Below are 26,908 nucleotides of genomic sequence, written 5' to 3' on the forward strand. Positions count from 1 at the left end.
TGCTCCAAAAGCTCCATTCTTCTCAATCCACTCTGATCGTGTTTTTGGGATCCTCAAGGGGGAGAGGGAGCAGCCCCAAGTCGTGGTCCACATAGGTACCAACGACATAGGTAGGAAGAGAGATGGGGATTTGAGACAGAAATTCAGGGAGCTAGGGTGGAAGCTGAGAGCTAGAACAAACAGAGTTGTTATCACTGGGTTGTTACCCGCGCCACGTGCCAGCGAAGTGAGAAATAAGGAGAGAGAGGAGTTGAACACGTAGCTACAGGGATGGTGCAGGAGGGAGGGTTTTGGTTTCCTGGATAATTGGGGCTCATTCTGGGGTAGGTGGGACCTCTACAAACAGGATGGTCTTCACCTAAACCAGAGGGGTACCAATATCCTGGGGGGGGAGATTTGCTAGTGCTCTTCGGGGGGGTTTAAACTAATTCAGCAGGGGGATGGGAACCTAAATTGTACTCCCAGTGTACAGGATGTTGAGAGTAGTGAGGTCAGGGATAGGGTTAAAAGTTCGAAAGAGGGCACCGGCAAGCAAGACGCTGGTTTGAAGTGTGTCTACTTCAACGCCAGGAGCATCCGGAATAAGGTGGGTGAGCTTGCGGCATGGGTTGGTACCTGGGATTTCGATGTTGTGGCGATCTCGGAGACATGGGTAGAGCAGGGACAGGAATGGTTTTTTCAGGTTCCAGGATTTAGATGTTTCTGTAAGAACAGAGAAGGTGGTAAAAGAGGGGGGTGTGTGGCATTGTTAATCAAGGAAAGTATTACGGTGGCAGAAAGGATGTTTGAGGACTCGTCTACTGAGGTAGTATGGGTCGAGGTTAGGAACAGGAGAGGAGAGGTCACCCTGTTGGGAGTTGTCTATAGACCTCCGAATAGTTCCAGAAATGTAGAGGAAAGGATAGCAAAGATGATTCTCAACAGGAGCGTGAGTAACAGGGTAGTTGTTATGGGGGACTTTAACTTTCCAAGTATTGACTAGAAATACTATAGTTCGAGTACTATAGATGGGTCAGTTTTTGTGCAGTGTGTGCAGGAGGGTTTTCTGACACAGTATGTAGACAGGCCAACAAGGGGCGATGCCACATTGGATTTGGTACTGGGCAATGAACCCGGCCAGGTGTTAGATTTAGATGTAGGTGAGCACTTTGGTGATAGTGATCACAATTCGGTTATGTTTACTTTAGCGATGGGCAGGGATAGGTATATACCACAAGGCAAGAATTATAGCTGGGGGAAAGGCAATTATGATGCTATTCGGCAAGATTTAGGATGTATAGGATGGGGAAGGAAACTGCAGGGGATGGGTACAATTGAAATGTGGAGCTTATTCAAGGAACAGCTACTGCGTGTCCTTGATAAATATGTACCTGTCAGGCAGGGAGGAAGTAGTCGAGCAAGGGAACCGTGGTTTACTAAGGAATTTGAAGCACTTGTCAAGAGGAAGAAGAAGGCTTATGTTAGGATGAGACATGAAGGCTCAGTTAGGGCATTTGAGAGTTACAGGTTAGCCAGGAAGGACCTAAAGGGAGAGTTAAGAGCGAGGAGAGGACACAAAAAGTCCTTGGCAGATAGGATCAAGTAAAACCCTAAGGCTTTCAATAAGTATATCAGGAACAAAAGAATGACTAGAGTAAGATTAGGGCCAATCAAGAATAGTAGTGGAAAGTTGTGTGTGGAATCAGAGGAGATAGGGGAAGCGTTAAATGGATATTTGTCGTCAGTGTTTACACTGGAGAAAGACAATGTTGTCGAGGAGAATACTCAGGTACAGTCGACCAGGCTAGATGGGATTGAGGTTCACAAGGAGGAGGTGTTAGCAATTTTGGAAAGTGTAAAAATAGATAAGTCTCCTGGGCCAGATGGGATTTATCCTAGGATTCTCTGGGAAGCCAGGGAGGAGATTGCAGAGCCTTTGTCCTTGATCTTTATGTCGTCTTTGTCGACAGGAATAGTGCCGGAAGACTGGAGGATAATAAATGTTGTCCCCTTGTTCAAGAAGGGGAGTAGAGACAACCCTGGTAATTATAGACCTGTGAGCCTTACTTCGGTTGTGGGTAAAATGTTGGAAAAGGTTATAAGAGATAGGGTGTATAATCATCTTGAAAAGAACAAGTTGATTAGCGATAGTCAACACGGTTTTGTGAAGGGTAGGTCATGCCTCACAAACCTTATTGAGTTTTTTGAGAAGGTGACCAAACAGGTGGATGAGGGTAAAGCGGTTGATGTGGTGTATATGGATTTCAGTAAGGCGTTTGATAAGGTTCCCCACGGCAGGCTATTGCAGAAAATACAGAAGTATGGGATTGAAGCTGATTTAGCGGTTTGGATCAGTAATTGGCTAGCTGAAAGAAAACAGAGGGTGGTGGTTGATGGCAAATGTTCATCCTGGAGTTCAGTTACTAGTGGTGTACCGCAAGGATCTGTTTTGGGGTCACTGCTGTTTGTCATTTTTATAAATGACCTGGAAGAGGGTGTAGAAGGATGGGTTAGTAAATTTGCAGATGACATGAAGGTCGGTGGAGTTGTGGATAGTGCTGAAGGATGTTATAGGTTACAGAGGGACATAGATAAGCTGCAGAGCTGGGCTGAGAGGTGGCAGATGGAGTTTAATGCGGAAAAGTGTGAGGTGGTTCAGTTTGGAAGGAGTAACAGGAATGCAGAGTATTGGGCTAATGGCAAGATTCTTGGTAGTGTAGATGAACAGAGGGATCTCGGCATCCAGGTACATAAATCCCTGAAAGTTGCCACCCAGGTTAATAGGGCTGTTAAGAAGGCATATGGTGTGCTAGCCTTTATAAGCAGGGGGATTGAGTTTCGGAGCCACAAGGTCATACTGCAGCTGTACATAACTCTGGTGCGGCCTCACCTGGAGTACTGCGTGCAGTTCTGGTCACCACATTATAGGAAGGATGTGGAATCTTTGGAAAGGGTTCAGAGGAGATTTACTAGGATGTTGCCTGGTATGGAGGGAAGGTCTTACGAGGAAAGACTCAGGGACTTGAAGTTGTTTTCGTTAGAGAGGAGAAGGCTGAGAGGTGACTTAATAGAGACATATAAGATAGTCAGAGGGTTAGATAGGGTGGACAGTGAGAGTCTTTTTCCTCGGATGGGGATGACAAACACGAGGCGGCACAGCTTTAAATTGAGAGATGGTAGATATAGGACAGATGTCAGAGGCAGTTTCTTTGCTCAGAGAGTAGTAGGGGTGTGGAACGCCCTGCCTGCAACAGTAGTAGACTCGCCAACCTTAAGGGCATTTAAGTGGTCACTGGATAGACATATGGATGAAAATGGAATAGTGTAGGTCAGATAGGCTTCAGATGGTTTCACAGGTCGGCGCAACATCGAGGGCCGAAGGGCCCGTACTGCGCTGTAATGTTCTAATGTTCTAAATAGTTTGTGGATCCATCTACCAGCCACACCAGAGGAGTTACACCTTCTCCTGGCACTCCTATACCTCTTTCCATCCAAATCTTTCACCCCTCAGACAGGGAAAGAACCAAAAAATTCCATTTTGAGCAGGAGCTCCCAAATGTGCGGCCGCTCACTCCATGGCCCCCCACTGGAACTCCTCCAAAATGACACTTAGCCGTTTTTTGGGTGAATTGTGCCCTTTAGTTCATTCATCTTGTGTTGGAGTTGCTGCATGTTTTTGTCAGCTCATAACCCCCCTCGGAGTAATCAGAACCTTCAGCAAAGAGATAAGACACTTGTAGAGACAACGTCCATGCAAAATCTTTGTCACAAAATTGGAAAGTTACATCTTTGACCTAAATATCCGCAGCACAGTGAATAGCACTGAATGCAAGAGCAAGCGTATCGTGGTTAAGTGTTAATAAATTCTGGCAAAATGTATCTTTCTCCCACAGGTGGAATACAGTGACCCTCCCCCCCCCCATTGGTGCTCCAGGGACAGCCACCCCTGCACATCTGGCCAATATAGTGCTTGGGGGCAGTGTGCAATGTCCACCATGCTCTCCTATCTCCTTTGCAATGTCCAACTGCAATGCCATCAGATTGTTTAATTCTAGAACAACAATGATACTGTTGTTTACAGCATGTACAGGCAATCAGAGGTCAGAATACTAATGTTGCATTTAAGGGTCTCCGTTTCCAGCTATTGAGAAATCTGCACTATTTACCCGGAGTGCACATTAATCGTGCAGCGAGACATTCCTGTCACTTAAATCCAGAAGGTTTACATACGTATCACTGAAGTGAAGGTTTAGGGACCCCTTTGTAATGCGGTTGTACATAATGATAGAACTTAATCAATCAGCATTGCTCAGGTCACCAGAGTAGAATACCAATAGGCATCCTGCTGGATTTCCATCGAGGGTCACTCTACCATCTTGATTGTCGGGCAATGGTTTTATTGAAATTGTAAATTTTTGTCAGCTCATAACCCCCCTCAGAGTAATCAGAACCTTCAGCAAAGAGATAAGATACTTGTTGAGACTACGTCCATGCAAAATCTTTCTCACAAAATTGGAATACACATGATAGATTATGCAGGATTCTCCTTTTGGGAGACTTGCTCCTGCCAGGGGAGATTTGGGACTATTCTCTGCTGGCGCTAGGATGGGGCCTAGGTGTGAGCTTCTTTCCTTAACCATACAAATTTATGCATGGGAAGAGTTCACTGAATTCTGCTGTAACCCTGGTATTGGACCGCCATTTTGAGCAGGCGGCCTGATCACAAGGGCCGATGATGGGCCCCCTTCCCACCCACAACCCAAATCCTGTGCCCCTGCTCACAAGAAGGAGCATTCTCCCCCCACCTTGGGAATAATGAGTCACTCCCAACAGCACGTAAACACGAGGGTGATCCGGCACCCTCCCCATCGAGCCCCCAAACCCCTCAGCAGACACCCCCATCATTTCCCCTCATCAGAGCCCCCATCAGACCCCATCAGAAACCCCCATCATTCCCCCATCAGTCACCTCCACCAGAAACCCCCATCAGACCCCCCATCAGACCCCCATCAGACCCCCCATCACTCACCCCATCAGACTCCCCTTCAGAAACCCCCATCATTCCCCCAGCAGTCACCTCCATCAGACCCCCCCATAATTCCCCCATCAGACCTACATCAGAAACCCCCATCATTCCCCCAGCAGTCACCTCCATCAGACCCCCCCATAATTCCCCCATCAGACCTACATCAGAAACCCCCATCATTCCCCCAGCAGTCACCTCCATCAGACCCCCCCATAATTCCCCCATCAGACCTACATCAGAAACCCCCATCAGACCGCCCATCAGACCCCCCCATCAGAAACCCCCATCAGAACACCCAGCAGTCACCCCATCAGACCCCTCATCATACCCCCATCGGAAACCCCCATCATTCCCCGATCACTCATCCCCATCAGTCACCCCCAGCAGACACCTCATCGAAACCCCCATCAGTCACCCCCATCAGTCCCCCCCATCAGACACCCCATCAGAAACCCCCATCATTCTCCCATCAGTCACACCCATCAGAAACCCCCATCAGTCACCCCTATCAGACCTCCCATCAGAAACCCCCATCATTCTCCCATCAGTCACCCCCATCAGAACCCCCATCAGACACCCCATCAGAAACCCCCATCATTCTCCCATCAGTCACCCCCATCAGAACCCCCATCAGACACCCCATCAGAAACCCCCATCAGTCACCCCTATCAGACCTCCCATCAGAAACCCCCATCATTCTCCCATCTGTCACCCCCATCAGAAACCCCCATCAGCCACCCCGATCAGACTCCCATCAGTCACCCCCATCAGACCCCCATCAGAAACCCCCATCATTCTCCCATCAGACGCTCCCCTCAGAAACCCCCATAATTCCCCTATCAGACCCCCATCAGAAACCCCCATCAGAAACCCCCATCAGACGCCCCATCAGAAACCCCCATCAGTCACCCCGATCAGAAACCCTCATCATTCTCCCATCAGTCATCCCATCAGAAACCCCCATCAGACCGCCCATCAGACCCCTCATCATTCCCCCATCAGTCACCTCTATCAGACCCCCATCAGATCCCCCATCATGAACCCCCATCAGACCCCCATCATTCCCTCATCAGTCACCCCTATCAGACCCCCATCAGATCCCCCATCATGAACCCCCATCAGACCCCCATCATTCCCTCATCAGTCACCTCTATCAGACCCCCATCAGATCCCCCATCATGAACCCCCATCAGACCCTCATCATTCCCCCATCAGTCACCTCTATCAGACCCCCATCAGATCCCCCATCATGAACCCCCATCAGACCCTCATCATTCCCCCATCAGTCACCTCTATCAGACCCCCATCAGATCCCCCATCATGAACCCCCATCAGACCCCCATCATTCCCTCATCAGTCACCTCTATCAGACCCCCATCAGATCCCCTGTCATAAACCCCCATCAGACCCCCATCATTCCCTCATCAGTCACCTCTATCAGACCCCCATCAGATCCCCCGTCATAAACCCCCATCAGAACCCCATCATGTCCTCACCTGTCAGCCCTATCAGACCCCCCAGCAGACCCCATCAGTCACCCCCAACAGACCCCCTCATCATACTACCCATCGGAAACCCCCATTATTCCCCCATCAGTCACCCCCATCAGTCACCCCATCAGACCCCCCATCAGAATCCCCATCAGTCACCCCTACAGACCCCCTGTCAGACTCCCCATCAGAAACCCCCATCATTTCCCCATCAGTCACCCCATCAGACCTCCCATCAGTCACCCCAACCAGTCACCCCTATCAGACCCCCCATCAGACCCCCCATCAGACCCCTCATCAGACACCCATCATTCCCCCATCAGTCACTCCTATCAGACCCCCCCCATCAGACCCCACCAGTTACCCCCATCAAACCCTTCATCATATTCCCCATCGGAAACCCCCATCATTCCCCCATCAGTCCCCCCCATCAGTCACCCCCAGCAGAACCCCCAATCAGAATCCCCATCAGTCACCCCATCAGACCCCCATCAGACTCCCCATCAGAAACCCCCATCATTCTCCCATCAATCACCCCATCAGACCCCCTATCAGACTCCCCATCAGAAACGCCCATCATTCTCCCATCAGTCACCCCATCAGAAACCCCCATCATTCCGCCATCAGTCACCCCCTATCAGACCCCCATCAGTTACCTCCATCAGACCCCTCCTAATCGGAATCCCCATCAGAAACCCCCATCATTCCCCCATCAGTCACCCCCTATCAGACCCCCATCAGTCACCTCCATCAGACCCCTCCTAATCGGAATCCCCATCAGAAACCCCCATCAGACCCCCATCTGTCACCCCATCAGACCCCCTCATCAGACCCCCCGTCAGAAACCCCCATAATCCCCCCATCAGATCTACATCAGAAACCCCCATCAGAACCCCCAGCAGTCACCCCCATCAGACCCCTCATCATACTCCCCATCGGAAACCCCCATCATTCCCCGATCACTCATCCCCATCAGTCACCCCCAGCAGACACCTCATCGAAACCCCCATCAGTCGCCCCCATCAGATCCCCCCATCAGACACCCCATCAGAAACCCCCATCATTCTCCCATCAGTCACCTCTATCAGACTCCCATCAGACACCCCCATCATTTCCCCCATCAGACTCCCCATCAGACCCCCTTCAGAAACCCCCATCAGACTCCCATCAGACACCCCCATCATTTTCCCCATCAGACCCCCCATCAGACCCCCCTTCAGAAACCCCCATCAGACTCCCATCAGACACCCCCATCATTTCCCCCATCAGATCCCCATCACTCACCCCTATCAGACCCCCCCATCAGACCCCCCATCAGAAAACCCCAACATTCCCCCATCAGACGCCCCCCTCAGAAACCCCCATAATTCCCCCATCAGACCCCCATCAGTTTGATACTGTTTGACAAAATCTTGGGGATACTGTATATCTTGCCAAGGAATAGTTGTTCCTGACTAGTGGAGATTGTGGCAAGGACGTGGAGATGACAGTCGGCCATCCATCCTGTTCCTGCTATGTTGTTTGTTCCAGCACAGATCTCGATAACTGGATTTTATCCCTCCCTCTCAAATTTTCTCTACGCTCATCTTGAGCTATCTCTTACCTCGTACTGGGCACGCAACACACCCATCAGTACTTTGTGGTTATTGAGGACACGACCTGTCCTCTAAATATAGAATTTACTATCACTACCAAATTTCCATTTTACTCTTTCCCACCTTGAACAGGCTTCCCCTTACAGGTAGCCAGTGCATTGTACTGTTGAATAGGACCAGTATCGACAGGCCCTCTTTCCCAAACCTGCTCCACGCCCTGCGTATCTGACTTCCTGACAATTACAAGATCCACTCCTTAAACATGTGTATTCATCTGTGGTGTGACGCTGTTCCGGCTAGAACTATCCAAAAATTCCTCCCCCTCCCCTTATGCTTCAGAGTGTCTGTAACACACTCCTGCTCAATGACTGTGAGCCACAGTGACTCAAAGCAGAGCCATGCCCTGCAAGTGAGGTAATCTGAGACAGAACTCCCAAGTACCACCTTCCCATCCAACCCTTTCTTTTTTTAACTTATTTATTAATAATTAAATTAGGTAGTTAGATCTTACTTTAAATGAAAGAACAAATTGCTATTTACTCAGCCAAGAGCAAATAAAAATACACCAACAGATCACTGGGTCAATGAGTTGTTTATCTCAGCTTAATGGACACCACTCGAAAAAGTGCACAATTTGTGAAACTGGTTCAGTTATCCAGTTCTTAAACATTGGTCTTTATCTTCGCTTAGTCGACAGTTGTTTTGAGATATTTATCTTTAGGTCTGCTTTCAGTTTTTATCATGGTTATGCGTTCATTTGCACAAAACGCCGAAACACAGGACAAATTTGTTTGCCTCAAACAGGTTGATACCTCTGTCAAAATAGCGATGAATATCACTGAATCATAGAATCTTAGAACCCTATAGTGCAGAAGGAGGCCATTCGGCCCATTGAGTCTGCACCACAGGTCCAATCATGGAAAGGTCCCGTACAGAAGAAGGCCATTCAGTCCAGAGTGTCTGCACTAGCTCTTCTAAAGAACTATCCACGTAGTCTCACTCCCTTGCTCTTTATCCGTAGCCCTGCAATTTTGTTTCCTTTTCAATTTTCATCAAATTCCCTTTTGAAAGTTAATATTGATTTTCCTCCAGTGCCCTTTCAGGCAGTGTATTTCCAGGTCACCAAAGCAGCCGACATAAAATTTATTTTTCCTCATGTTGCTCTTTTTTCCAATTACATTAACTCTGTCATCCGACTGATCCTCCTGCCAGTGGGAACAGTTTATTTAATCTGTCAAAACCATTCATGATTTTCCATCAGAAGTCCCCTTAAAGGATCAAAGGGTAGTGAACCTGTGGAATTCTCGACCACAGAAGACTGCGGAGGACAAGTCACTGAATACATTCCAGAAAGAGATAGCTAATTTTAATTTTTTTTAATGGTATTAAGGGGTATGGGGAGAAAGCTGTAATATGGTCAGCCATGATCTTATTGAATGGCTGAGCAGGCTCAAAGGGTCGAATGACCTATTTCTTTTTAAATATTTATTTTTAGAGTACCCAATTCATTTTTTTGTTCTCAATTAAGGGGCAATTTAGCGTGACCAATCCACCTACCCTGCATATCTTTGGGTTGTGGGGGTGAAACCCACGCAGACACGGGGAGAATGTACAAACTCCACAGGGACAGGGACCCATGGCTGGGATCAAACCCAGGTACTCGGCGCCGTGAGACAGCTGTGCTAACCATTGCGCCACTGTGCTGCTCTGGACTGGCCTACTCCTGCTCCTAGTTTCTATGTTTTAATGTCTTGACTCCAAGGAGAACAACCTTAGTTTTTTTAGATTCTCCACACAACTCCACAGAGATCCAGAACTCCCTCATCTCTGCTTCCATTTCAGTAAATCTCTTAGAAGCCTTAGAACCCGTACAATGCAGAAGGAGGCCCATTGAGTCAACACCGACTCTCTAAAAGAGCGCTCTATCTAGGCCCACTCCCCTGCCCCATCCCAGTAATCCCACCTAATCTTCAATCTTTGGACTACGGGAGGAAACCAGAGCACCCAGAGGAAACCAAAGCAGACACGGGGAGAATGTGAAAACTCTACATAGGCCGGAATTGAACCCGCATCCCTGGCGCTGTGAGGCAGCAGTGCTAACCACTGTGCCAACCTGCTGCATCGTTCTGCACCCTGAATGAGCCCTTTTACAAGAAAGCATGCTGGCCAGAATTCAAAACATCACTCCAGTTGTGGCCGAAGCGATGTTTTATACAGGTTTAGCACCATTTCCTTGTATTTATATTCAATGGGCCAGAAAAGCATTCACATAACACTCCTTCTAATGGTGTTGCTGTTATATTGCCTTGTGTAATATATGTTACTCATTTGCTTCTTACCAAGATGATCTTTTACTCGAAGTTGATTAACACCTGTAGTCTTCCAATTAAAGCAAAGAGTTTATTAAGTAACGTTAACAAATAAACTTTGAGTTCATTCTCTCTCAAACACTTATACTAGATATTAAATAAACAAGACTGAATAAGAATTAACTATGAATAACAATACTTGCACTCTGAGCTATCTCTCTCCACCTCTGGTTACTAGTCACTACACACACGAAGAGGCGGGAACTTGGCTTGAGTCTGTCTTTTATACCCATCTCTAGTGCTGCCATCTAGTGATTACTTAGTTGTTATGTCTATAAATTAACCCCTTGTGTACATACAGATATGCAGATCACTACAGTTACACAGGCTTGTGTCGGTTCCCAGCATCAGGCAGCACCATGGACCAATACCTGTGCAGCACCTGACATTCTTCATTGTTATCAATGCCCAGAGGTGTGTGGCCTGCCCCTGATAGCTTTCAGGATTAAGTTGAGGACAGAGTAGATAGGATGCAATCGCATCATCCTTCATTTCCTCAGCCGCACTAGGCACCATCGGCTATGGAGCATTGATTCTGTTGACTCTCAGCACCATGGCCTCCAGGATACTGAGGGGGTGATTCTGGGCTGATCCTCCTGAAAGAGAGAGGGCAGAATGTCAGCGACAGTGTGGCCATGTGGTTGGATGTGGCAGAGCTGAATAATTGGAGACATGGAGAGGAGTGTGTGTGGTTTTGGTTGGAAAGTGTGTGTGTGTGTGTATGTGCGAGGTGTGGTGTAGGTGGTTTGGGTGATATCTGAATGTCGAGTGTGCTGTTTGATATGTGAGTGTGGTGCATTGAGCAGTGTGAGATGTGTGGGCGGTGTGAAAAGTGATGAGTAGATATATTCACTCACCTTGACCAACAGGGTGAGGTTATTATGAATTTTTAACTCTGTTGGCATTATCCTGGTACCACAATCTGGGCATTGTCCACCTTCACCAACCATTCCATTCCCTTTGCAGGCTTGAGCTTGAAGATTACCTGCCCTAATGCTGGAATTTTGTTTCTGGCTGGGACCTGGCCTCATAGTCTGTGCAGGATGGTGTCACTAAAGCAGGAGGCCTCTCCTTCTGGTGGGCCATAGTACTCACCCCTACAACTTATCCCTCTTATGGTGGCTGTGCCTTTAAAAAGGGAAGGTTGGCTGGGCTGTGTGGTTTCTTCAGAATGTTGCTCAGCTTCCTTGCAGTCCACAGAGGACCCCAGCACTGCAATGGAGTCCGTCCTGAGCGGGAGCTGCTCATGGACACACACTACTAACATGGAAATCAGGTGGGTAGACACGTTTTATATCTTGTCCATGTTGTTTGTTAAGGGCCGGGGCACACCAGAAATTGTGGCTCCGGTGCCCAAAAAGCAGGCAAATGAACTTTGTGGGCCAAATTTCTATTCTTATCCTGGCCATTTATAACAACTCCTAATTTTCCTTTGCATCGTATATTTCCATCCAACCAAACTGGTTTATCATGGGAGGTGGGATGGGGGTGTAGTGTCACTGCACTGGTAATCCAGAGGCCCAGCCAACGGTCTGCGGACACGCGTTCAAATCCCACCACTGCTGCTGGTGGAATTTAAGTTCAACGAATACATGTGGAATTGAAATCTAGTCTTAGTAACGGTGACCATTCATTGTCATAAAGGCTCATCCGCATGCAGTATCGTTGACTCTTAACCACCCTCAGAAATAGCACAACAAGTCACCCAATTCAACGCATTTGGGAATGGGCAACAGTGCTAGGGGTGCCCGCATCCCATGAAAGAATAAAACAAATGTAAATCTCAGGCTTTGTTGTCAATGGTTTTGAGACCATCAGTTGCTACTTATGCTGATTTCCTTTTACAAAGTTACTCGCTCTTCTGTCTTTCAGACACAATGGCCGGAGCTTTTCGGTCGTTCACGCGGGGTGGGACCTTTCTGTCCCGCTGACGGTGCGCCCCTGCTGCGGATTTCCCGATGGCATTCAACAGGAAACCCCATTGACAACGGCGGGACCAGAAGGCCCCGCCGCTAGCCAATGGCGGGCTGCTTCTGCCACCATGACACATACGGTGGGTTGCACGGAAAATCCCACCCAATTTAAAACAAAGTATCATGGGCTGTATTCTCCAGTTCCTGAGACTGGCGGCTGGATTCTTCCACTCCGCCCTCCCGCAAGATTCCCACGGGTGGGAATTTCCGGTCACCGGGTGGGCGAGGCTAGAGAATCTCGCTCTAAGTGTTGACGTTGGTGCAGGATTCATGGACGTCTACGACAGCAAAACTGACGCCGCACCTGGACCGATTCAGCGACTGTTAAGGGGCTAGCGCCGGCTCCACATGGAACAGAATCGATTTCAATGGAAAATGGTGCCTGATTCATCAGATTTGCGATTAACAATCAGGAGACTGCGGCCGCATATACACACTTCATTCCCCACACACACCATCCCAGCCAACAAGATGGCAGCAAGGAGAGCGGCCCAGAGATTCACTGACGTCGAACTTCAAACCCTCCTGGACGCTGTGGAGGAGAGGTGGGGCACCCTGTACGCCGGCCTGGGAAGGAGCCTGCCAGCCGCCGCTGTTCACACAGGTGGCAGAGGCAGTCAGCCTCACCAGCAACAGCAGCCTGCAGTGCCGTAAATAACTGTACAATCTCCTCAGGATGGCTAGGGTGAGTAGGCAGCACTGTGCCCCTGGCACCATCCCCCATCCCACACAACCATTACCCCACCCACCCCAACCCGGAGGGCATCCGAACCCCACCCTGTATCACATGCCGGCACCCATACCGGCCGTCATGGCCGGGTGCCCTGGCCACTGAAGCCACCAGCTACCCACTTCCTGGGCTTCCTGTGTTGGACTGACTAACACCGTTTTCTGTATTGCCCCCCCCCCGCAGGAGAAGGACGCCCATAATCACAGGGAGCAGGAGAAGACTGGAGAGGCACTGCTGGACTTGTGCCCCTCACTGCGGCAGAGCAGTGGGCCCTGGATGAGTCTGGTGAGCCCATGGAAAGGGAAGTCGCCAAGGTGGAGATTGGCCTTGGGCAAGGAGGTGCGACTCTGCTGAGTTGCAGTTCCCCGTGACACATATGCCAACCCCCCCCACCCACCACCCAACACCACCCTCACCCACAAACTACACTCAGAGTACCCTCACACCACCCTCACCCTCACATTGCCCACACACTACCTTCACCCCCATAACACCTTCACCCCCATTACCCCCGGCCCGCGGTCTAATCATGCATCTTCTCTTGTGTCTTTCAGGTCCTGCTGGCGATGGGGCAGATCCTTCTGTTGTTCCCCGCCCCCAACCACAGCCACAGCCAGAACCCCCCCCGTGTACTGAGTAGCGACGTTGACACCAACATGGAGGTGACCCATATACCTGAAACCCAGGACACCCCGGAGCACGAGTCCGATGTTGACAATGATTTTCCACCACAGCTGTTTTCAACACCCTCCACCATTCCAGAGATACTCACCTCTTTTGGGCACTTTAGTGAAGAGGCTCCTGGGACACTCTGTGGTGCTCACCACATCAATGCTCCGGTGCATCAGGTGGAGGTAGGAACTCCTGAGGGGGCAGACGGTCAGAGGGCGGGCTGCTGTCCAGATGGGTTTTGGGCTTCTGGAACTGACAGTCCCATTGATCATGGAGATGCAATCGCTCAGCGAGGTGGGTGGGTGGGGGCACCCATACGGCTGGTGTCACTCTGCAGAACCAGGGGCCCAAGGTGAATGGTCAGTGGTCTGCGCAGCAAGATGGCTGCCTTGCAGGCCACGACATTGCCTGGGCACTGCCTAGTCTCATGGCAGGTCAGCCCGGCCCCACGGCACGTTTCCTGTCACCCCCCACCGTCCAGCAAGCCCAGCCAGTGTCAGGACCGGCAGCTCATGGTTGTGCCTCTCTGTGTGCTACCTCCTCTCTCTCCCTCATCAGCCACGGTGCCTGTTTCACAATTTTTACAAGTACAAGTGATCCTCGCCATCGGGAATTTGACCCAGTGGAGCTGGAGAATCGTGGAGGCACCGGAGAATACTGGGTTAGGCCCGCTAATGATATGCCAATGCCGCTTACATTACATGCGCTCTGGAACACATTGACGGCACTGTTGAGGCACCGAAGAACTGCAATTTGGCGTGAAACTGGCGCCCGCCACGATTTCGACGTCAAAACCGATTCTCCGCCCAATCGCGTTTCCCGATTCCGGCGTCGGCCGGCCGAGAATCCCACCCCGTGTCTACCTGCTCAAGTAAATGTAAAAGTTCCTACAGTTCTATTCGAAGAAGGACAAAGAATTTTTCTGGTAACCCATTGTGTATGAAGTACTTTGGGAGAGTGCTCTTCTGTATTTTCTAAACTTTATAAACAAACATTTGTCTTTAACCAAGCGTTTGTGAACCCAGTTATATCTACTGTTTCTACCCACAGTTAACTCTTCGGCTCCAATGACTTGCGTGACACATATATTGTTTTGAAAACACTTGAGTTGGTGCACATTAATTTGTATCAATGATGGAATAATACAGCAGAAAGGGAGACCATGCGATCTGTCATGCATATGTCATCTCTCTGAAAGAGCAAAACTAATTAGTCCTATTCACCTGCACTTTCCACATAGCTTTTCAAAATGTTCCTTTCCAATTATTTATACAATTTCCTTTTCAAAGTTAACTTTGAATCTCATTGAATCACCCCTTCAGGCAGTGCATTCCAGATCATAATACTTTTTAATCAATTATCTTAAATCAATGTGTTCTGGTTACCAACTCCCTTGCCACTGGAAACACTTTCTCCTCCTTATTTAATCTATCAAAACTCATCATCATTTTGATTACATTTTTGAATCTCCTCTCGCCTTTCTCTGCCAGGAGGAAAACACTTCTTGTTTACCTAGTTTCTCACCATAAATAAATTTCTCCACCCATACTACTATCGGAGTAAATCTCCTCTGATCCTCTGCAAGTCTTATGACACCTTTGCTTTCCATAGACTTTTTTTTCCCATAGAATTTACAGTGAAGAAGGAGGCCGTTTGACCCATCGAGTCTGCACCGGCTCTTGAAAAGTGTACCCTACCCAAGGTCAACACGTCCACCCTATCCCCATAACCCAGTAACCCCACCCAACACTAAGGGCAATTTTGGATTCAAAGGGCAATTTATCATGGCCAATCCACCTAACCTGCACACCTTTGGACTGTGGGAGGAAACCGAAGCACCCGGAGGAAACCCACGCAGACACGGGGAGGATGTGCCGACTCCGCACAGACAGTGACCCAAGCCGGAATCGAACCTGGGATCCTGGAGCTGTGAAGCAATTGTTCTAGCCACAATGCTACCGTGCTGCCCAAATCATGTGGTGTCCTGAGATGGGCGCAATACTCCGGCTGAGATATAACCAGTGTTCTTTAAATGTTTACCATAACTTCCTTTCTTTTGTCCTTTATTAAAAAGCCATGGATTCCATTGTGATTCTCCAGCAGCGATTGTATGGTTAAGCATCTTTGTATTTCCTTTTAAATTGCTCGCTTTCATCTTGGCAAACTATACTGACTGGAGCGTCTGGGTTTTGTTACATTTTGAAGAGCCTGCTCCCAATGTTGCCCTGCTAAAAGGTCTCTGAGCTGGAGTAACACATACGAAAGTCAATGCCTCCAGTTCTCAGTGTTCCCAATATTCTGCTCATTCATTTTCAAATTTACGCATTTGCTTCCCTCATGACTACCAATTGTGGTTCCAGCTTTATCCAAGTAATTGTTTATGTTACAGACCAACAATTAAACTTTTGAAATTTAGAAGCAGAGGGGAAGGAACAGAACGAGAGAAGTCTCCTCAATCGCTCTCTCTCTCAAACATTGGCTGATTCCAATGTTGTTTGCAGCACGCATTCTCTGACCGCATGGTTCGGTTGGAGCAGCAGTTGGATGCACTTAGGAGCATGCAGGTGGCGGAAAGTGTCATAAATAGCAGTTATATAAATGTGGTCACACCCAAGGTGCAGGCAGAGAAATGGGTGACCACCAGAAGGGGCAGGCAGTCAGTGCAGGAATCCCTTGTGGTTGTCCACCTCTCAAACAGGTATACCCTTTGGATACTGTCGGGGAGGGGATAGCCTATCAGGGGGAAACAGCAGCAGCCAGAGCAGTGGCACCACGGCTGGCTCTGAGGGTCAGCAGGGGGGGTCAAAGTGCAGAAGAGCAATAGTCATAGGGGACTATATAATCAGGGGCACAGATAGGCGCTTCTGTGGACGTGAAAGAGACTCCAGGATGGTATGTTGCCTCTCTGGTGCCAGGGTCCAGGATGTCTCCGAACGGGTAGCGGTCATTCTAAAGGGGGAGGGCAAACAGGCAGAGGTCATTGTACATATTGGTACTAACAACATAGGCAGGAAGGGGCATGAGGTCCTGCAGCAGGAGTTCAGGGAGCTAGGCAAAAAGTTAAAAGACAGGACCTCTAGGGTTGTAATCTCGGGATTACTTCCTGTGCCACGTGCCAGTGAGGCTATAAATAGGAAGATAGAGCAGCTAAACACGTGGCTAAACAGCTGGTGTAGGAGGGAGGGTTTCCGTTATCTGGACCACTTGGAGCTCTTGCGGGGCAGGTGTGACCTGTATAAGAAGGATGGGTTGCATCTAAACTGGAGAGGCATAAATATACTGGCCGCAAGGTTTGCTAGTGTGACACGGGACGGTTTAAACTAGTATGGCAGGGGGTGGGTACCAGAGCAATAGGTCAAAAGGTGAAAAGATTGAGGGAGAACTAGGATATAGGGCCAGTATGGCTCTGAGGAAGAGCTGACAGGGAGATGTTGCTGAAAACAGCGGGACTGGTGGCCTGAAGTGCATATGTTTTAATGCAAGAAGTATAACAGGTAAGGCAGATGAACTTAGAGCTTGGATTAGTGCTTGGAACTATGATGTTGTTGCTATTACAGAGACCAGGTTGAGGGAAGGACAGGATTGGCAGCTAAGCGTTCCAGGATTTAGATGTTTCAGGTGGGATAGAGGGGGATGTAAAAGGGGTGGCGGAGTTGCGCTACTGGTTAAGGAGAATATCACAGCTGTACTACGGGAGGACACCTCAGAGGGCAGCGAGGCTATATGGGTAGAGATCAGGAATAGGAAGGGTGCAGCCACAATGTTGGGGGTTTACGAGAGGCCTCCCAACAGCCAGTGGGAGATAGAGGAGCAGATAGGTGGACAGGTTTTGGAAAGGAGTAAAAGCAACAGGGTTGTGTGATGGGAGACTTTAACTTCCCCAATATTGACTGGGACTCACTTAGTTCTTGGACAGGTCACAGTTTGTAAGGAGCATCCAGGAGGGCTTCTTAAAACAATATGTAGATAGTCCAACTAGGGAGGGGCTATACTGGACCTGATATTGGGGAATGAGCCCGGCCAGGTGGTAGAAGTTTCAGTAGAGGAGCATTTCGGGAACAGTGACCACAATTCAGTAAGTTTTAAAGTGCTGGTGGACAAGGGTAAGAGTGGCCCTAGGGTGAATGTGCTAAATTGGGGGAAGGCTAATTACAACAATATTAGGCAGGAACTGAAGAACCTAGACTGGGGGCAGATGTTCGAGGGTAAATCAACATCTGACATGTGGGAGCTTTCAAATGACAGTTGAAAGGAAGTCAGGACCGGCATGTTCCTGTGAGGAAGAAGGCTAAATATGGCAAATTTTAGGAACCCTGGATAACGAGAGATATTGTAGGCCTCGTCAAAAAGAAAAGAGGAGGCATTTGTCAGGGCTAGAAGGCTGGGAACAGATGAAGCCTCTGTGGAATATAAGGAAAGTAGGAAGGAACTTAAGCAAGGAATCAGGAGGGCTAAAAGAGGGTCACGGAAAGTCATTGGCAAATAGGGTTAAGGAAAACCCAAGGCTTTTTATACGTATATAAAAAGCAAGAGGGTAGCCAGGGAAAGGGTGGGCCCACTGAAGGATAAGGGAGCGAATCTTTGTGTGGAACCAGAGGAAATGGGTGAGGTACCAAATGAGTACTTTGCATCAGTATTCACCAAAGAGAAGGAATTGGTGGATGTTGGGTGTCTTGAAAAATATTAAGGTGGATAAGTCCCCAGGGCCTGTTGGGATCTACCCCAGAATACTGAAGGAGGCAAGGGATGAAATTGCTGAGGCCTTGACAGAAATCTTTGGATCCTCACTGTCTTCAGGTGATGTCCTAGAGGATTGGAGAATAGTCAATGTTGTTCCTTTGTTCAAGAAGGGTAGCAAGGATAATCCAGGGAACTACAGGCTGGTGAACCTTACATCAGTGGTAGGGAAACTACTGGAGAGAATTCTTTGAGACAGGATCTACTCCCATTTGGAAGCAGGTGGATGTATTAGCGAGAGGCAGCACAGTTTTGTGAAGGGGAGGTTGTGTCTCACTAACTTGATAGAGTTTTTTGAGGAGGTCACAAAGATGATTGATGCAGGTAGGGCAGTGGATATTGTCTACATGGACTTCAGTAAGGCCTTTGACAAGGTCCCTCATGGCAGACTGGTACAAAAGGTGAAGTCACACGGGATCAGAGGTGAGCTGGCAAGATGGATACAGAATTGGCTAGGTCATAGAAGGCAGAGAGTAGCAATGGAAGGGTGCTTTTTGATTGGAGGGCTGTGACTAGTGGTGTTCCACAGGGATCAGTGCTGGGACCTTTGCAGTTCGTAGTATATATAAATGATTTGGAGGAAAATGTAACTGGTCTGATTAGTAAGTTTGCAGACGACACAAAGGTTGGTGGAATTGCGGATAGCGATGAAGACTGTCAGAGGATACAGCAGGATTTAGATAGTTTGGACACTTGGGCGGAGAGATGGCAGATAGAGTTTAATCCGGACAAATGTGAAGTAATGCATTTTGGAAGGTCTAATGCAGGTAGGGAATATACAGTGAATGGTAGAACCCTCAAGAGTATTGAAAGTCAGAGACATCTAGGTGTACAGGTCCACAGGTCACAGAAAGTGGCAACACAGGTGGAGAAGGTAGTCAAGAAAGCATACGGCATGCTTGCCTTCATTGGCCGGTGCATTGAGTATAAGAATTGGCAAGTCCTGTTGCAGCTGTATAGAACATTAGTTAGGCCACACTTGGAGTATAGTGTTCAATTCTGGTGGCCACACTACCAGAAGGGTGTGGAGGCTTTAGAGAGGATGCAGAAGAGATTTCCCAGCATGTTGCCTGGTATGGAGGGCATCAGCTATGAGGAGAGGTTGAATAAACTCGGTCTGTTCTCACTGGAATGACGGAGGTTGAGAGGCGACCTGATAGAGGTCTACAAAATTATGAGGAGCATAGAAGAGTGGATAGTCAGAGGCTTTTCCCCAGGGTAGAGGGGTCAATTACTAGGGGGCATAAGTTTAATGTGCGAGGGGCAAGGTTTAGAGGAGATGTATGAGGCAAGTTTTTTACACAGAGGGTGGTGGGTGCCTGGAACTCGCTGCTGGAGGAGGTGGTGGAAGCAGGGACGATAGTGACGTTTAAGAGGCATCTTGACAAATACATGAATAGGATGGGAATAGAGGGATACAGACCCCTGAAGTGCAGAAGATTTTAGTTTAGACGGGTGTGGTAGTCACCACTAACTGCATTAGATGTATATTAGATGTAGTATGGTAAGGCTCCTGTACTAGAGGTACATGGGTAAATCCCTGCCTGCTGGCTCCGCGCCGGTAGGTGGTGTATAAATGTGTGTGCTCGCCGGAGCTGCTCCCATTCTGGTAGCAGCTACAGGAGGCCACACATCTTTGCTCAATAAAGCCTCGATTATTCTCTACTCTCGTCTTTGTAGTAATTGATAGTGCATCAATTTATTGAGCAAAGATTTTAAAACGATGGAACTTCACATCAAGCCTGATCACCTACAGCTGAGCCCTCAAGCAGCCAACGCTATGTCTGCTTTTGACCACTGGCTTGCCTGCTTCAAAAGCTACCTCCGAACATCTGCTGAAGAACCCTCAGATGCAGAGAAGCTCCATGCCCTTTACTCATGGGTGAGTCCTGATATTTTTCCTCTCACCCGGGATGCGACCACTTACTCTGAAGCAATGGTGTTCCTGAAAGGACATTACATCCGGCTGGTCAACAAACTATACGCCAGGCACCCCCTGTCCACGAGATAGCAACTCCCCGGTGAGTCCCGAGACGATTTCTGGTGTGCCCTGCACATCTTGGCGAGGAACTGTGACTACCAGGCAGTTTCGGCAGTCCAGCATACAGAACTTTTAATCAGAGATGCTTTTGTTACGGGCATGGGGTCGGCATACATCCGCCAGTGCCTATTGGAGGGGTTATGCTTGATCTTGCGGGAACCAGGCAGCTCGGGAACTCGTTAACGCCAGTCGTACGCCCCCGACTGCACGGCACCCTCATGGGCATCATGGGCCCCACCATCTACCGACCCCAGCCCACCACACGCCTGCGCCGCGCGGCAGCCAGCCAACCCCGGGGAGCCCAAATGCTACTTCTGCGGGCAGAACAACCACCCCCAGCAGCGCTGCTCGGTGCGGAGCGCAACCTGCAATGGCTGTGGAAAGAAGGGATATTTTGCAGCCAGGCACGGTCGGTCGCCACAGTTTCTAGGCCCAGCGTTCCTGCACTCCCCACGTGCAGCCCGTGGGTGCTGCCAGCTTTAATGCTGCCCGCCATGTGCGCCCTGTGGGCGCCGCCATCTTCGACGCAATTTTGGACGGCGCGTGTGGACCCCTGCCCGTCGGGAAGCTCGTCTGGCTCCTCATCGCCTGCCACCACCGCTGACCAGCCCGGGGCCTCCCAGCATCAGCCGCAGCTCACCTCGATCACCCTCGACCAGTCCCAGCCTCACAACCTCGCAACCGCAACGACAACGGTTAAAATCGATGGGCACAAGATGTCCTGCCTGTTTGACTCCGGGAGTACGGAAAACTTCATCCATCCCACTACGATAATGCGCTGCTCCCTCGCGGTACACCCCGGGCGGAATTCTCTGACCCCCCGCAGGTTCGGGGAATCGCCTGGGGCCGCCGTAAATCCCGCCCGCACCGTGGCCGGAATTCTCCACCACCCGGGAATCGGTGGGAGCGGGAATCACACCCCGCCGATCGGCGGGCCCCCCGCTGCGATTCTCCGGCCCGTGATGGGCCGAAGTCCCGCCGCTGACAGGCCTCTCCCGCCGGCGGGAATTGGAGCACCTCTGGTGCTGGCCTGATTGGCGGCGCGAGCGGGCCCCCAGGGTCCTGGGGGGCACGCGGTGCTATCGGACCCGGGGATGCCCCCACGGTGGCCTGGCCCGTGATTGGGGCCCACCGATTGGCGGGCGGACCAGTGCCGTGGGGGCACTCTTTTTCTTCCGACACCGCCACGGCCTCCACCATGGCCGAGGCGGAAGAGACCCCCCCTATCGAGCATGCGCCGGTGGTGACATCAGCGGCCGCTGCGCATGCGTGGACCGGCGAAGGACTTTCGGCCAGCCCTGATGGGCGCCAAAGGGCATTGGTGCCGGTTTTGGCGCCAGTTGGTGAGGCGGAAACCACTCCAGTGCGGTCCTAGCCCCTAAAGGTGCGGAGAACAAGCACCTTTGGGGAGGCCCGACGCCGGAGTGGTTGGCGCCACTCTGCAACGCCAGGATCCCCCGCCCCGCCAGGTAGGGGAGAATCCCGGCCCCCGTTTCCCAGAAAATCTCCCTGGCCTCCGGATCCCATTCCGTGGAAATCCGGGGGTACTGCATCGCGACCCTCACCGTCCAGGGCCTAGAGTTCACCAACATCCGGCTCTACGTCCTCCCCAACCTTTGCGCTGCCCTGTTACTCGGCCTGGACTTCCAGTGCCACCTCCAAAGCTTAATTTTAAAATTCAGCGGACCCCTACCCCCGATACCGTATGCGGCCTCACGACCCTTAAGGTCGATCCACCTTCTTTGTTTGAAAACCTCACTCCGGATTGCAAACCCGTCGCCACCAGGAGCAGACGGTACAGTGCCCAGGACAGGACCTTCATCAGATCGGAGGTCCAGCGGCTGCTGCGGGAAGGCATCATTGAGGCCAGTAACAGCCCCTGGAGAGCTCAATTGGTGGTGGTAAAGACTGGGGAGAAACACAGGATGGTCATTGACTGCAGTCAGACCATCAATCGGTGCACGCAGCTCGATGCGTATCCCCTCCCACGCATATCTGACATGGTCAATCAGATTGCGCAGTCTCGGGTCTTTTCCACAGTGGACCTGAAGTCCGCCTACCACCAGCTCCCATCCGCCCGGAGGACCACCAATACACTGCATTCGAAGAAAATGTCCTATCACTTCCATAGGGTTCCCTTCGGCATCACTAACAAGGTCTTGGTCTTCCAACAAGAGATGGACCAAATGGTTGACCGGTACGGACTGCGGGCCACCTTCCTGTACCTAAACAATGTCACCATCTGCGGCCATGGCCAGCAGGACCACGACGCTAACCTTCACAAATTTCTCCACGCTGCCAAACTCCTTAATCTCACGTACAACAAGGAGAAGTGTGTGTTCCGCACCAACCGCTTAGCCATTCTTGGCTATGTTGTGGAAAATGGAGTTCTCGGGCCCGACCCCGACCGCATGCGCCCCCTCGTAGAACTCCCTCTCCCCCACTGCCCCAAGGCCCTGAAACGATGCCTGGGGTTCTTCTCCTATTATGCCCAGTGGGTCCCTAACTATGCGGACAAGGCCCGCCCACTCATTCAGTCCACAGTTTTTCCCCTGACGGCTGAAGCCCTCCAGGCCTTCAACCGCATCAAGGCTGACACCGCCAAGGCCACGATGCACGCGGTTGACGAGTCCCTCCCTTTTCAGGTCGAGAGCGATGCATCGGACGTAGCTCTGGCCGCCACCCTCAACCAAGCAGGCAGGCCTGTGGCCTTCTTTTTCCGTACCCTCCATGCCTCCAAAATTCGGCACTCCTCTGTCGAAAAGGAGGCCCAAGCCATTGTGGAAGATGTGCGGCATTGGAGGCATTACCTGGCCGATAGGAGATTCACTCTCCTCACCGACCAATGGTTGGTTGCCTTCATGTTCAATAACACACAGCGGGACAAGATGAAAAACGATAAGATGTTGAAGTGGAGGATCGAGCTCTCCACCTATAATTACGAGATTTTGTATCGCTCAACGAGCCCCCTGATGCCCTATCCCGAGGTATATGTGCCAGCGCACAAGTGGTCCAACTTCGGGCTCTAAACGATGGTCTGTCACCTGGGGGTCACCCGGTTCTTCCACTTCATAAAGGCCCGCAACCTGCCCTACTCCATTCAGGAGGTCAGGACTATCACTAGAGACACCGCCAGGTCTGCGTGGAGTGCAAACCGCACATCTACCGGCCAGATCGAGTGCACCTGGCGAAGGCCTCCCGCCCTTTTGAACGCCTCAGCATGGGTTTCAAAGGGTACCTCCCCTCCACCGACCGAAACGCGTACTTCCTGAACGTGGTTGATGAATATGACGTCTTCCACGGTCATTAAAGCCCTCAACAGCATCTTCACCCTGTTCGGTTTCCCCCCTTACATCCACAGCGACTGGGGATCCTCCTTTATGAGTGATGAGCTGCGTCAGTGCCTGCTCAGCAAGGGCATTGCCTCAAGCAGGACGACCAGCTACAACCCCCCGGGAAACGGGCAGATGGAGAGGGAGAACGGGACGGTCTGGAAGGCTGTCCTGCTGGCCCTGTGGTCTAAGAATCTCCCGGTCTCCCGCTGGCAGGATGTCCTCCCCGACACGCTCCACTCCATCCAATCGCTCCTCTGCACTGCAACTAACAAGACCCCCCATGAACGTCTCTTTGTCTTCCCCAAGAATTCCACCTCCGGGGTCTTGCTCCCAACATGGCTGGCAGCTCCTGGACCCGTCCTCCTTCGCAAACACGTGCGGACCCATAAGTCGGACCCGTTAGTCGAAAGAGTCCAACTACTGCACGCGAACCCACAGTACGCCTACGTGGCGCACCCCGACGGGCGCCAGGACACAGTCTCCCTCCGGGAGCTGGTACCCGCTGGATCCCCACCCACGGCCCACCACCTGACACCCCCCCTCCGGTTGCCCCTGCACCACTCACCCTCCCCCCAACGCACCTCACCGCTGCCCCCGCCCCAGGAGGATCCGTCCTCCCACTGGTTCCACCCGGGGGCGATGAAGATGAGGACAACACGCTCCAGGAGTCACAGGTGACCAAGTCGGCGCCCGCATCACCACCGAGGTGATCACAGTGGAGGATCAAGGCCCCGGACAGACTAAACTTGTAGATTTTTCCACCACCCCCCGCCGGACGCATTTTTAACAGGGAGTGAATGTGGTAGTCACCACTAACACTATTAGATGTATATTAGATGTAGTACGGCAAGACTCCTGTACTAGAGGTAAATGGATAAATCTCTGCCTGCTGGCTCCGCCCAGTAGGCGGTGTATAAATGTGTGTGCTCGCCGGAGCTGCTCCCATTCTGGTAGCAGCTACAGGAGGCCACATATCTTTGCTCAATAATGCCTCGATTATTCACCACTCTCGTCTTTGTAGTAATTGATAGTGCATCAACGGGCAGAATGGTCAGCACAGGCTTGGAGGGCTGAAGGGCCTGCTCCTGTGCTGTATTTGTCTTTGTTCTTTGTTCTTTTTTCAGTTGCTGTCACAGTTTGCCTCATCCCATTCAATCTCATGCAGTATTGCTTCGAGTTCGAACCTGTAAAATTATAGATATTTGTACAGTCTGTTTGCTCATCTGCCACTCTTGGCTATGAAGATTCAGAATTAATCCCTATGCCCCTCATAACCCTGCATCCTCTGCATTAAAAAGCATCAAAATGCAGAGATGCAAATTAGGAGATGCAATTTCAACTACTCTTCATTGAAATGATGCCGGCCACAATGCATTGTGTCCTTTTGTGTTGGGTGAAGTGTCTCCTTGTGGAGATTATTATTTTTCCTCTTTGTCAAGTCTGAACTGTGACATTTGTGCAATCTCTTCTAATGTTTGGTGGTTTTTGGTCTGTTCCATTGATCAGGATGACCGTGTCATGTGTCTGCTCTGACCTTACTTGCAGCTTCTGGGTGGGATTTATCATAATCACTGTGGTTTTGCTTGAGCCAATATGTTTTTCAGCTAATTCAGAAAGAAATACAGACAAAAGCTTGGCTTTGGTTAGGGTTTTGCACGATCAACGTTTCATGGTTGTTTTCTGATCTTCAGCTCAAATATTGAAGCTTTTACATCATCCTTCCATCATAACATAAATAAAATGAAACATCTATTCCCTCTTTGTCAAAATTGTCAAGTGACTTCCTTTCCTCTGGGAGAACAGCAACAGCTCGTCACACTTTCACCCTGTCAGTCTTTTGAACCCTGAGGTAAAAGGACAATGTGCAAACTCACTGTATCATCGCAGCATGTTTGCAGTGATCAACCTGTATAATGGGTTTCAGAAACTAATATCTCGCAGCGGAGACAGTTTGGCTAAAATCAAAAATTGGAGCCCACCATGTAGTTAGAAATTGCATTGCCGGGGATAATGAGTAATTGGGAGGGGATATTCAAGAAAGGCGATGGTAATGAACAGAGTTCTCTGGGGTACCAACCGATTTTAACTTTATTTAACTTGACGAAAGTTAACGTAGTAAAAATGTCTAACTTTCCCCAGAGGCTATTTCAAGGACTATCATCCATTCCAAAGTGATCAGCACTTAGCACCTTGTCTGGTGATTGGCAAGTTGAGTTTAGCATTGTAAAATGTAAGGTTAAGGACTTCAATCCTCAAGAAGGCAGACACTGAAGGATGTATCATTCTCATTATTTAAAGTGCAACAGGAAGATAAAATGTAGTTACACTTGGCAACTAAATGCTCAGAGTGTCATTGTATTCCATGACAACATCTACCAGCGTAAGCACAAAGTTAAGGAATATGAAAAGATCCATAAACAGAAAGAAATTACACGAACGCTCCATAGGGCATTGGTAAAACCATGTTAGGAGCATTGTGTCAATGTTTTATTACTGTACTTATTAAAAACAGGGCTGAGTCATCCTGTGTGAGATCGTAAAGGGGTTTTTTGGCAGCAAGAATTCATGAATAATGCTGTCACGGAACAGCTGTAAGAATAGCTTTTTCCTTATTCTCACATGATAGTTGCCAATAAAGGAAGTCGTACTGTGAAAATTAACCAGCTTAGCTGCTAAGTAAACTATTTGACTTTTGTTAATAGTCTGGCTTATTCTGCACAGGAGACAAATTGAGTAAAATAACTTGAACCTCTAAACTTAGCTGACCCATTGAGTTGCAGAAAAATTAGGATTCGAGGCTCAGTTGGTAACACGCTTACTGTGAATTGTGTGGGTCAACAGTCTCTCCATTGACGTGTCAGTGCACAATCTAGGTAGACTTGTCAGTGCAGTCACCTGGGAGTGCCGCCCTTTGGATGAGATATTTAACTGAGGCCCCATCTGCCAACTCAGGTGCACGCT

The sequence above is a fragment of the Scyliorhinus canicula genome, chromosome 7 (genome assembly GCF_902713615.1).
Source record: "Scyliorhinus canicula chromosome 7, sScyCan1.1, whole genome shotgun sequence".
Lineage (NCBI taxonomy): Eukaryota > Metazoa > Chordata > Chondrichthyes > Carcharhiniformes > Scyliorhinidae > Scyliorhinus > Scyliorhinus canicula.